The sequence below is a fragment of the Bufo gargarizans genome, chromosome 1 (assembly GCF_014858855.1).
Source record: "Bufo gargarizans isolate SCDJY-AF-19 chromosome 1, ASM1485885v1, whole genome shotgun sequence".
Taxonomy (NCBI): Eukaryota; Metazoa; Chordata; class Amphibia; order Anura; family Bufonidae; genus Bufo; species Bufo gargarizans.
In genome coordinates, this window is record NC_058080.1 from 648,318,651 (window position 1) to 648,331,861 (window position 13,211).

The following is a 13,211-nucleotide window of genomic DNA, read 5'->3' on the forward strand; positions in this document are numbered from 1 at the left end:
AACTTTCACGTTGTATTGTCATGAGCAAGGGGGATTTGCCTCAGGTGTGCTGACGCAGAAACATGGGGATCGTATGCGGCCTATAGCATACTATTCTACCAGTTTGGATTGTATTGCCAGAGCACTACCCACATGTTTCAGAGCTGTCGCTGCAGCCTCTGAATTGGTACTAAAGACGGAAGACTTGGTACTGCAACACCCTCTTACCTTACAAGCACCACATTCAGTTGCTGAATTACTACACTCCACCAAACTGAAACATTTGTCTCAAGCCAGGATCACAAAATATGAGATGACACTCCTCAGTCCCCACATTATCTTACAGCGATGTACTGTTCTAAATCCAGCTACTTTGATGCCAGTAGATTTAGAAGAGGAGGGGGGAGTGGGAGTAGTAGACATGTCTGATCCAGTTGCAAATCATAACTGTCATGAATTGATGATTTCAGAAACAAAAGGGTTACCAAATGTTACTGAAACACCATTAACTAATCCTGATGCTGAGTATTTTGTAGATGGCTCCAGATGGTGGAATGACGAACAAGGACACTTTGTCACCGGGTATGCGGTAATCCAGGATGGTAAGGTAATCATACAAAAACCACTCCCATCTTGTGCGTCTGCACAGGAGGCGGAGTTGAAGGCACTCACTGACGCATGTACAATGGGTAAGGGACTGAGAATAAATTGTTACACTGATTCCAGGTATGCTTTCGGGGTAGCACATGATTTTGGTGTTATCTGGAAAACTAGGGGATTTCTGACTTCCTCGGGCAAACCAATTAAAAATTCAGAAGCAGTACAGAGCCTCATAGAGGCCCTAGAGCTGCCCACAGAGGTAGCCATTGTTAAAGTGCCAGCCCATGTGAAGCAAGATGATCCGCTAGCTGTGGGAAATGCTCAAGCAGACCAAGCAGCCAAACAAGCAGCCGGTCTGCCGCTCCTGACATTGTTTTTTCCAACTATGCCAGATTTGTCGCTCTTGCAGGAATTACAGGCCCAGATAACGCCTCAAGACAAAAAGGTATGGATGGAGGCGGGGGCTACGAAGACAGGAGAGCTCTGGCAGGTAAATGGCAGAACATGTTTGCCTCGGAGTTTGTATCCGATGATGGCCAATTTAGCACATGGCCCTACTCATTTGTCGAAAGGAGCTATGAGCGCACTAGTGTTAGAACATTGGTTTGCACCTGGAATTCAGACCCTCTTTGAAAAGTTTGTTCAGGGTTGTCTTACATGTGCCAGACATAACCCTGGGAGGTTTGTAAAGACCCCCAAGAAACACACTCCCAAACCCTTGTACCCGTTTCAAAGAGTGCAGGTGGATTACATCCAGCTACCCAAGGTGAGCACATATGAGTATGTCCTTGTAGCCATTGATGTATTCTCAGGCTGGCCAGAAGCTTGGCCAGTAACTACAGCTACAGCCAAAAATACTGCTAAGAAAATATTGTCAGAGGTAGTCTGCAGATATGGGATTCCAGAGGTGATAGAGTCAGATAGAGGTACACACTTCACTGGGGAGATAATGGGACACATACTGAAGACCCTAGGAATCACACAAGCCCTGCACACTCCCTATCACCCGGAAAGCAGAGGAAAGGTGGAAAGACTTAATGGGACAATTAAATTAAAATTGCAAAAGTATTTAGACTCACACAGTTCTATGAACTGGGTAGAAGCTTTGCCAGTAGTATTATATGCCATCCGCACTACTCCTACTGGACAATAAAAGCTTAGTCCTAATCTTTGGTTCTGCACCAAGGGCAGGGTTATATTTTCCACAGCAGCTGCAAGCAGACTACTCTACCCTGACTTCATATTTGGTGGAATTGCATGAACTGTCAAAGGTGCATTCACATGTTTTCTCTTCTATACCAGATCCTAATTCTCTTGAAGGTACACATTCTCTGGTTCCTGGAGATTGGGTAGTCCTGAAGAGGCATGTAAGAAAGACCCTGGAGCCAAGGTTTGACGGTCCATATCAGGTGCAACTGACCACACCCACCGCCGTCAAGCTGAACGGGAGACCAGTCTGGGTCCATGCAAGTCACTGCAAAAAGGTTCTGAAGACAGACAGTCACGAACAGGAAAGCAGCCCTACAGTTGTAAATCAAACCAGTTGTAAGAATAACGTGGATCAGTAGACCATCACAATGCATGCAATGCCTCGCCTGTTTCTTTATATTCTATGTTTTTGTGCGCAGGTGAAAGGAGGAAAACATACAAATTCCATTTGGCAACTACATCAACAGACTGCCAAGCAGCTGAATACTACTGACTGTTGGATATGCTCTCATATCCCTGCCAACTACAAGGGAATCCCTCTGATAGGTGTTCCAATCTCTATGAATGATTTGAATCTCACAGACTATAGCTATGATGTTCAAATAGATGTAGATCACACCTCACATAATGCTGTTTCTGATCAAGGGATATACTTAGAGATTACTGGTATAATCTCTCCGCCCACTATATGTTTGGGGCCTATGTATGTGAACCATATAGCTAAGATAAAGGGCCGTTTTGTCAGTTTACCACAGATATATGTGGGGGAAACAGATTGTAGAAATGACGCACAAACATTTCACTTACTGATGCCCCTGAAACTCTTCTTGGGATGACTAGAAACAAACGAGAGTTATTCATATCAGCAGATAAAGCCTGGATGTGGTTCCCTTCTTGGACAGGTGGGGGAATTGAGTTAGCAAATAAATCAAACAAATATGCAAATATCATGGATGGAATTATTAATGAGACCACAAGTTCAATCCATGCCCTTAATGAGGAACTGGCACAAGTCAGGAAAGTGGCTCTCCAAAATAGGATGGCCTTAGACTACCTCCTAGCTATAGAGGGTGGGACTTGTGCTATCATAGGAGAAGAATGCTGCACCTGGGTTGAAGATTCACATGATCCCATAGAGGCCCACATGAATAAGGTAAAGGAATTGCAACAAAAAGCTAGAGACATAGCTAAAGAAGGATGGAACCCCTTCTCTTGGATGGGGTCTATAGGTGTCTGGTTCAACAATATGATCTCTGATTTACTGAAGCCCATAGTGGTAGTGATAGGCCTGGTTTTGATACTGCAAATTGCTTGGAAATTACTAATGTTGTGTATTTCTCATTGCAGTAGGGGAAATTCCCTCCCTTGAAAATAGATGACACAACAGCCCTGGAGATGACAGACTGAAGCTCCTGTGCTGCGATGTATCCCTAGTTGCTGTTGTCATCCACTTAGATAGTGTGTTTGTGTGTCGTATGTGGTTTTAATAAAATGTATGTATGCTTAATTAAATGACAACTACTAGACTGACTGGAATCGATGCTTGCATCGCATGGTCTATGCAGCTTATCTGTATACTCTATGAAGTACGGCCTGTCTAAGGGGTCATTTGTTTGTTCAGGCAGGTTAGTAGTTAGCAAGACACACATGATACAATGAAGCCTTCAGAAGGAAAAAACGTCTACCACGTGAACATAAAAATTGGAAAAAAAAGGAGGGAAATGTTAAGGAAATTATCCAGCTTTTCTGAAAGTGGATATAAAAATGTTTTTCATTTTATCTGTATACGTGATATAATTTGCTGACATTTGAAAAGAACAAACGCAAGCTAAAAGAAAACTATAGAAGTGAACTGTGTGTGTTAAGATAAGATAACATTTGTACTACTCCTTGTAATTTTGCCTTATTTGCTAAAAATCCTAAATACATTAGTTAACACATTTTTGTAAAGTGAAACTTGAAAAATAACTAACCAATCAATAGATGGATTCAAAAGCCATTATTGAAATGTCTGTAAACCAATCATGTTTTACTTTGAGGGGTTACACCCTGTGAACTGTGTATAAATAAAGGGTGCAGGACACTTTCACTTTAGGGTCCTGACAAGGTTTGAACTATACTCAGACTTCTGTCATTTTTCTCCGTCAACGTCATTCACCTGAACACGAGGCAACGATCATCACGTGGCTGACCCTTGGCCTGCCGCAACAATGGTAATCCTTAAGACCTGCCCCCCCTAAAGGGTGCAGACTGGTTGGTATTGGTTGGCACTCTGGCACCAGAATAATAAAGGCTTCCATCTTATGGATACTGAATTACTTATCTTAGTTTACAGTAGGAATAAGTAAATGTAGGAATAAATAAATAAAACTGACACAGAATAAGTCTCCCTGCAGTCTCCCTCTCCAATATTCTTCTATTAGTCGCATACGTGCTTGCCATGTTTCTCCCTATACTCAGCTTTGGGTTTTTTCCCTCTCCGGTAGAGCCCCTTGCTGTCTATCCCTATGGTTTACCTTCTCCTACATTCAGAGGTGGACAAAAATGCTCAGTAGCTTTCCTGCTCCCTTCCCTCAATGCTAACATAATGATATCCTAGTGAAACAGGTAAAGCAGATACCCCTCATTCATCCTACATTTATAGAAATATATATCTAGCTGTAGCTCTAGCAAGTTGAGAAGGGAATTGTGGGGGCATTACATACCATATTTATCTCAGGGGCTCTATGTGAGGGATTATTTTCTATGTAAGTGAGGAAGAAGTTAAAAAGAGCTTATTTCAATGCATTCAGGAAGATGCAAGCACTTGATGAGCTGCTACCCACCCCCCAGAAAGGCAAGCAAGTCCCCCAGATATGTGAGTAAAAACAGTTTTAATTGTAAATGTGTGGGATAACCTCTTGAAATAAAATCAGCATGGTGTGCAATAAAACTACCTCCAAGAAATAACTTTTTGTTGGAGGTAGGGATGGGGGCACACTATTGGAAGAGAGTCCCAAATCTTATAAAACAACAGAAACATGTTTAGTGTAGTAGAACAATTGTTTTACCTTCAAACCCCACAAACATTTTCCTAAATAAAGTAATTATGGTACATAAAATATCAGTGATATAATGTTTTTTATTTTATTTATTTTTTAGAATTGCCAATCTTGCAATGATATTTTCCAAATTTTATTTTCCTTTAATCGGTCTGCTTATTCATGAATGTTTTATGAATAATTCTGTAGTACTTTTCTTGCCTTTAAAAATACTAAATCAATGATCAGGATTCATTGAGATCCTTTTGAAAATAGATCTGCCATAGCAGTGATGGCCTCATGATAAAATGATTCTAAAATATGTTTTTAATCATTAGAACATCTGAGCTCTAATAGAGAAGTCATTAAATCCTGAAATTAGATTTCTGAATTATTTTGACATTTCATAAATAAGTCTCACATCTGATATCTCAAATATGATGTTCAGTAAACCTATGAAATGGCTCCTATGCCTATTCTGATAAATGGTTAAAGAACCAGCAGTCAAATCTGTAAAGCTTTCCTGAAACTTGATATGTGTAGATTGCTTTTATTTTAGTATGACATTTTTGTTATGTTCTTCATTGCTCACTTGAGTTAACTGCATGCTATTCTGCTTTATGCTTTGTCTGCTCCAAGTGCTGTCTTGGCATTCTAGTCTCCCTTCTTTGCGGCTTTTTACTCACTTAAAGTGGATTTAGATGAGCAGATAATCATTACGATTCCAATGCTAGTGATGGAAAATGAACGATTATCGTTTCATGTAAATGTTTCTAATGATTGAGCGATCTGACCAAAAACGTGCGCTCAACATCTGTGAAATCATTAGTGCGAACAAGTACAGTCTTTGGTTGTTGTTAATGAAATGCAGGATAATCTTTGCATTTAAATGCCAGTTGTCTGCTACAACGTTTAGTCATTTAGTCACTTGTTCCTGTGATCGCTTAAGCGACTAAATCCACCTTTAGACTTTCTAGCAGATTTCCTCTTTCAGCTCTTGTTATATACTGTTCTTCCAGTCTTAGTGATGGCACCTGATTATAAAAAAAAGACAGAAAATGGGAACATATAATTTTAATGTCAAAACTGGAAGTTCAGTTTAAGCATTTTCTCTTCTTTTGGCATGGATTTATTTGTGAAAGGTGTAACTAATTAACTCACTAACCTTTGAACAAACTTTGCATAAAATAATAGCATGGGTGAATATAAGCAACTTTGTAATATATCTCTTTAAAGAAAAATGTTAACCTTTCTTCTTTTAGCAGCTCATTCGAATTTAACTAAGAATATTAGTTTAGAAGGAAAGGAAAACAGCTGATAAGTGGAGATAGGGGCACTTATACACCTACATTTCACTGTGTATATCACATGCAGGTATATGGCACATGACTGCAGCAGCATAGTAAGGCAAAGTAGAAAACAACTTGAAAACAGTGATTGGTTGTAGCAGTCATGAAAGAACCAGAGTGGCAGAACAGAGAGAGTGCTGGAAAAACATGTAAGTATAGCATCTTTTTTACTTTAGACAATTTGAGGGCTTGTCTGAGAGTATTATTATCTCTGACAACCTCTTTAAGTCCCATTCAAACATGGGACAAGCTGCTGTACCAGGCACAGATACCTGTATGGATGAACTACAGTACTTATGCAAACAATGAAGTCCCCTACATTGTGCAATTCAGTGGATGTTCTTAGGTCAGATGTTAGCTGTAACGGCCTAGCTATGAATGTTTAACTCCCAGAGAACCCCTTTGATAGTGGACAAATATGTTTTTATTGGGGGGCCATCACCAATTAGATCATGATTAGAGTGACTGAAATTGAAAGTCCTATTTTTAATTTAATAATATCAAGCTGAATGACCTTATCTTGCTGAGTAAGCTTTCCAGTCAGTTTTTTAGAAATCAGTTTTCAGTTCAACTATAGAGAACACTGTTGGTTTAACTTGGGCTATAGTTAAAAATTGAATATTGTGCAAAAGTTCATTTATTTCAGTAATGCAACTTAAAAGGAATTGCATTAATGCAACTTAAAATTAGAATTTTGTGAAAAGGTTCAATATTCTAGGCTCCAAGTGTCACACTCTAGTCAGCTAATTAATCCATACCCCCTGAGCAAAGGGTACCTGCAATTGTGACTTTGGGGTTTTCGTAAGCTGTAAGCCATAATCATGCAAATTATAACAAAATAAAGGCTTGAAATATCTTGCTTTGTATGTAATGAGTCTATCTCATATACCAGTTCCACCTTTTAATTTACATTACTGAAATAAATGAACTTTGCACGATTTTCAAATTTTTCGAGTTTCCCCTGTATGTTTCTGCATTGCTATATGTCTCTTTCGACAACAAGGAGAAGCCAGCAATATGACCACTCTCAAAGAGAAAGCCAATCCCAATATTCCAAGAATGTGCAAATGCAATACAGCATTGTAGGAATGTGTTTAGAAAAATCTTGCTGATGCAGGTGCATCCAAACAGTGCCACTCTCTCTAGACAGTGTTAAAAGAAATTGAGGTGAGGCATTGAATACTATAGTGCTATTTTGGACTTGGAGCAGTATGTTAGCTACTATTTTCAATGTAGGAGAGGAGGAGATGAAAATGGATTTAAGAAGAGCTGACTGCAATGCACTCCTGGGAGATGCAGCTGCTTGATGGCCACATTGAACTGCTTGAGCTGCTGTCTGCCCATAGGAACTGAAGAGACCAAAGCTGCAGATGTCTGAATAAACAAGCTAAAAAGAGTGAAAATTACACTGGGGAGCAGTATCTTTGTGCACAGATATAGGTAAAAATAAGGTTGTCCAGATATTTTTTAAATGCATTGGATAAACCTTTAACATAATTAATTCTCTGGGTTTTGCATTTTGTATTCATTTGCTATTACCTCTATTGTGTTTCCTATAGCAAGTACATTTAAAATGTATAATATTGTATACATTAAAGGGGCTATCCAACCCCTAAAATCAGTGTGAGGGGCCCGGATAGTAGGGGGGGGGGGGAATTTTAGGGATTGGATAATCCCTTTAAAGGGGTTCTCATCAAGACAACTCCTTTTTAAATTGAAGACTTATTTTATTGAATCATTGCCAGGGACACGCAGAGGAATACTGCTGGTGGACAGTTAATATTACATCTGGCTTTTCAAAAGAATCACTGTCCATTTAATACATAGATAGCTGGAGTCAGCCACTGTGAATGCTGTTTGATCGCAGTTCTCTATTCTGCCTCAGTGAGAGGGGTATTGACCCCTGTATGAGCTTGGTATGCCCTGGCAGGGTATATAAACAGGGGTTTTCTTTGTCAAGTTGAAACCATTATTGCCATTTCATCTGTTTCCATCGATCAGAGAATATTCTAAGTCAGTTTCCTGGATTTTCTTTATCATAAAGTTTTTTTTTTTTCTGGGATTACTGTGGTTTCAAACAAATATGCTTATGTAATTACTTACTTCATGCTTTTTTTTTTATTTGGAGTTTCCTGACCGTTTTCACCATGTAAACAAATCACTCTAGTTTACGCACTGTATGTAGAACTTCCTGTTGCCGTATCCAACCAAACCCACTATGCACTTCTCCTTTCTCTCCCACAGCTCCAACACCACAAAAGTCAATACCCAGCTAGTTAATAGCTTCTCGCACCCAGCTAGTTACATAGACACTCCCCTATCACTGCCCAACCCATGGGCATATAATAGGAGATAAGAAATAATCTGCATGGACATGGCCATCTGACCACAAAATGAAAGATAGGATCAATAAAGGTAAAATAAACACATTACAAAATTGCAGCTACCTTCATAAATTATTATTTTAAAGGATGTTATGCAAGCCTGAAAATCCCTTTAAGATTCTCTTTGCAATTAAGCAATTTCTATTTTCACTTTTGTGCCTGTTTAACACACTGCATTGCTTTGTGAATATCACAGGTCAACCTGACAGCAGTAAAAAAAAAAAAAAAATCATAGAAATAAAAAATATATTTAATTTTGGACAGTATATCATGTTAAGTAGGAATGTGACATTTACAGTCAGTTTTATTGTCTTTATCTCCTTATTGCCTTTCATTTGTCCTATATGTGACAGTAGCTGTAGTAATTCATAGCAGGAATGGAGAGACCTGCATAAAGATTATTTTGTCACTGCTAAGGAGTAAACATGATTGACAGTTAACCTTTTTTTTTACAGACATTGCTTTAGATGGAATCTGAAGACTCATTTTCTTATCTTATTCTTAAAATATTCAATAATCCGTTTTCAGGGGGGGGGGGGGGAAACGTATTTTGTGCTGCGCTGAAAATTAACAATTCTAATATATACACATTGTGATAACCTATTAAAACAACAGTGCTGGTATATAGCAAACAGATCATATTAAATCAAATCACACTTAAGAATTGCATGCATTTCTGAAGGTCACTTAGATTGAATGTTTTTGGACAGACAGCCACTAACTTACTTTACATATTATCAGCAAATAAATGGAAATCACAGCATTTTTCTGTTTACTGTTACATTTGCAAACTTTCTTTGGCATCTTCAAAGTACCTGGCATAAAAATTTTTATCGTTGAAGCCCTCTAATTCCATCTGCTAAGCTATTGTGTGCCTGAAATGGATGGAGACTGCAGTTGCTTTCAATCCTTATTTAACAATTCAAGACACTGCGGCATCCCTGAGCCCGATACAGATACAAAGACAATACAAATCATTAAAATTCTGCTTGATTAGAACAGGCATGCAGTGTGCATTAAACAACTTAAACGTTATCATTGCAGGGAGCAAAATCGGAAATTCCTATAACCACCAACCATAATTTAGTTCCAGTTCCATAAATACACTGATAGGATTCCACTTACTCTTATCATTTTTTACTCCTTCTTTTCTAAATGCATACTCGAATTGCTGACCACAATAATAATATGCAAGCAAAAGTACTTGCAATATAAATGGTAATTTATATTACTATTTATATCATATTGTTCTTATACATTGTATCTTGGCATGGATGCTTTATGCATAAGAATTATGGCATTTTACCCAAATGATCAGCTCCAGAAAACTGAACCAAGAACCTAGCCATTTTTTTAGAGATAGATACTTGACAAAAAAAGGCAGCGCTCCAAATGTAGTGTGTTTTTTCATCCCAACTGTGACGGTTCAGCCCAACACGATAAGGCCTTTATCAAGCTTCTTATCAAGTTGATATTGAGAGAACAAGAACCAACAATATTGGAGGGATGCACCCACCTTCAATTTAACAGGTTTGCTATGTTTCTCTTTTTATTAGATAGATAGATAGATAGATAAATAGATAGATAGAAGCTAGAGATAGATGTATATAGAGGAAATGTTAAGGTTGAAAAAGGATACAGTCTGATTGAGGCAGGGGTGTTATATACCTATAATATAATTTCTATATAGTGCATTTGTATTGTCCAGCAGTAGTGTGCGGTTCTGCAGCGATACCGCAGCTATACAGAGGGACAAACACTATTGGAACAACTAATTGTAATTGGTGCGATATACCTGTTGCCCCCCAAAAAACTGATTAAGGGGTTTGATATACCTGCTTCCAGCAAATAATCATTAAGGGGTTCTATATACCTGCTTCCACAAATACTGCTCTTCTATAAGGACTTTTAAGAGTCATTTTGAAAATGACAGGCCGAGGATGAGGCAGGACATTCCACAGGGGTGGTAGGGCTCAGGCAGGTGCACCAGGCCGAAGCCTAAGTGGGAAGTTGAAGAAAGTGCGTGTGATTACATCAATGGACACACCAGAGTTGGTTGAGTGGCTCACTCAGCCTTCCGCTTCTACACCCTCCTCATCCTCTTTATCAGCTCCCTCCTCACTCTCTGCTGTGTGCACCCTCAAAGACACCACCACCACCACCATATAGCCCTTCCACTCGAGTCAGAGGAATTATTTTCCCATCCATTCCCAGACCTTACCGATACACAGCCATTCTTGGCATTGGATGAGAAAGAGGAGGTAACAACAGCCGCCACCCAGTGGTCTGACAACAGTACCCAGATCAGCCCAAGGAGGGTTGTCCCCGCTGTTGCTGCCTACTCCGAGAACTCTAATGACAGTGGTGGTGAAGGTGACGATGATGACGTGTTGATGGATGTCAAGTGGGTGCCCACAAGAGAGAAAGAGGAGGGGAGTTCAGAGGGAGAGACGGAGCAGCAGATAGGGAGGAGAAGGAGGAGAAACAGGCAGAACTCGCAGTGCACAGGAGGCAAAAAGCAGACTGCAAATGTATCTGGAGCGAGCCATCCACCATGCACGGTCAGTAGTGTTACCATCTGCAGCCTGCGCTATCATCGCATAAGTCACGGTAAGCCCAACACTCACCTAGGAATGACCACATTAAGAAGGCACCTGGCCTCCCATCATCGAGCCCAGGGGGAGCAACACCATCAGAACCCACAAAGCCACACTCCCAGCGCTCCATCTCCTGCTTTTCTCCTTCTCCTCTCTCCTCCCATTTGTCCTCCACTTAACCGCGCTGTTGTTGCGTTCATCTGGCAAAAGGCAGGCTTCCATGGCCCAAATATTCAAATGTGAAAAGTTGATGACACCGGATAACCCTCTTGCCCAACGGCTGACTGCCAGCTTGTCAGAACTGCTAGCCCGCCAACTACTGCCATATAAACTGGTGGACTTGGAGGCCTTTAGAATTTAGAATTTGTGTCCATTGGCACACTGCAATGGAAGGTCTCCGGAAGGAAATATTTCTCCCAGTAGGGCGTCCCAGAGCTATATGGCCATGTTCAGCGGCAAGTGAATGTAGCTCTGGCACACAGTGTCTGTGCCAAGATACATCTAACCACAGACACGTGGTCTAGAAACATGGGCAGGGAAGGTACATAACATTTTCTGCCCACTGGGTAAACCTTCTGACGGCTGTCAAGCATGCAACCCGTGGCACCCGTGTGGATTTGGTGTTACCGCCACGGATTGCATGCAGGCCTGCCTCTTCTTCTCCTCCTCCTCCTACTCCATCCTCCGCTTACTCCTCGGCTTACTCCTCCTTTTCCACCGCTACAGCCTCTTCCGCTGCACCCTCCAAGGGCGGTCTGAAGATGTGTTGGTCACTTTCATGAGATCATTCTTGTAGCCAACCCATCGACAGCCGCCCTCTGGATCCAGCCTCAGAGAATGCCTAGACCGTCAGGTGTCCGACTACATCAGGTTAACGGCCGATGTGGACGCTCAGAGAACTGAGGAACCCCTTGACTACTGGGTGTGCAGTCTTGGCCTGTGGCCAGACCTGGCACAATTTGCCATGGAACTCTTGGTTTGCCCCTCATCCAGTGTCCTGTCCGAAAGAAGATCATGACCGATAAGCGCACTCGCCTAGCTCATGACAGTGTGGACTAACTCACATTTCTAAAAATGAATGAGGCATGGATCTCAAAGGAATTCAACACCTGTGACGATCATGTTTAATTGAATTTCACCTATTACCATTGTTTTTTTTTCAAAAGGAGGGATTTCGTTAGCCTTGTCTTTAATCCAATGTTATATTTTTTGTTATTTTAAACATATGTATTTGACATGTATTTGTACTGGCCTGCAGTAAAATTGATATCCAATGACCATCTAATATACCTCCAGCCACATAATCACTTGATGTTTTCTGTCCGGTGAATGCCTTATGTTTGGGGCTTATACTCCACTGGCCTGCAGTAAAATTGTTATACAATGACCGTCTAATATACCTCCAGCCACATAATGACTTCACTTTTTCTGTAAGAAGAATGCATAATTTTTTGGGCCTGTAATCTAACTGGCCAACAGTAAAATTGTTATACGGTGACCGCCTAATGTACCTTCAGCCACATAAGGACTTGATCTTTTCTGTACGTTAAATGTATCATTTTTGGGGCCTTTAATGTAACTGGCCAACAGTAAAATTGTTATACGGTGACCGCCTAATGTACCTCCAGCCACATAATCAATTGTTATTTTCTGTACAGTTAATTAATGATTTTTGGGGCCTGTAGTCCACTGGCCTGCATTAAAATTGATCTCCAATGACCATCTAATATACCTCCAGCCACATAATCACTTGATGTTTTCTGTCCGTTGAATAAATAATTTTTGGGGCCTGTAGTCCAATTGCCTGCAGTAAAATTGATATTCATTGACGGTCTAATATACCTCCAACCACATAATCACTTGTTCTTTTCTGTCCAGTGAATGACTAATGTTTGGGGCCTGTACTCCCATGGCCTAAAATAAGATTTCTCTAGGCTCCAGCAGGGCACATTTTTGAGAGTTTTCCTTTAAGATGAATTTACACAACCAAATCAATATGGTTAACTATAATTCTTACTATTTATAGCGAAACCCTTAAATTAAACACCAGATCACAAATAGTGGGTAGCCTTA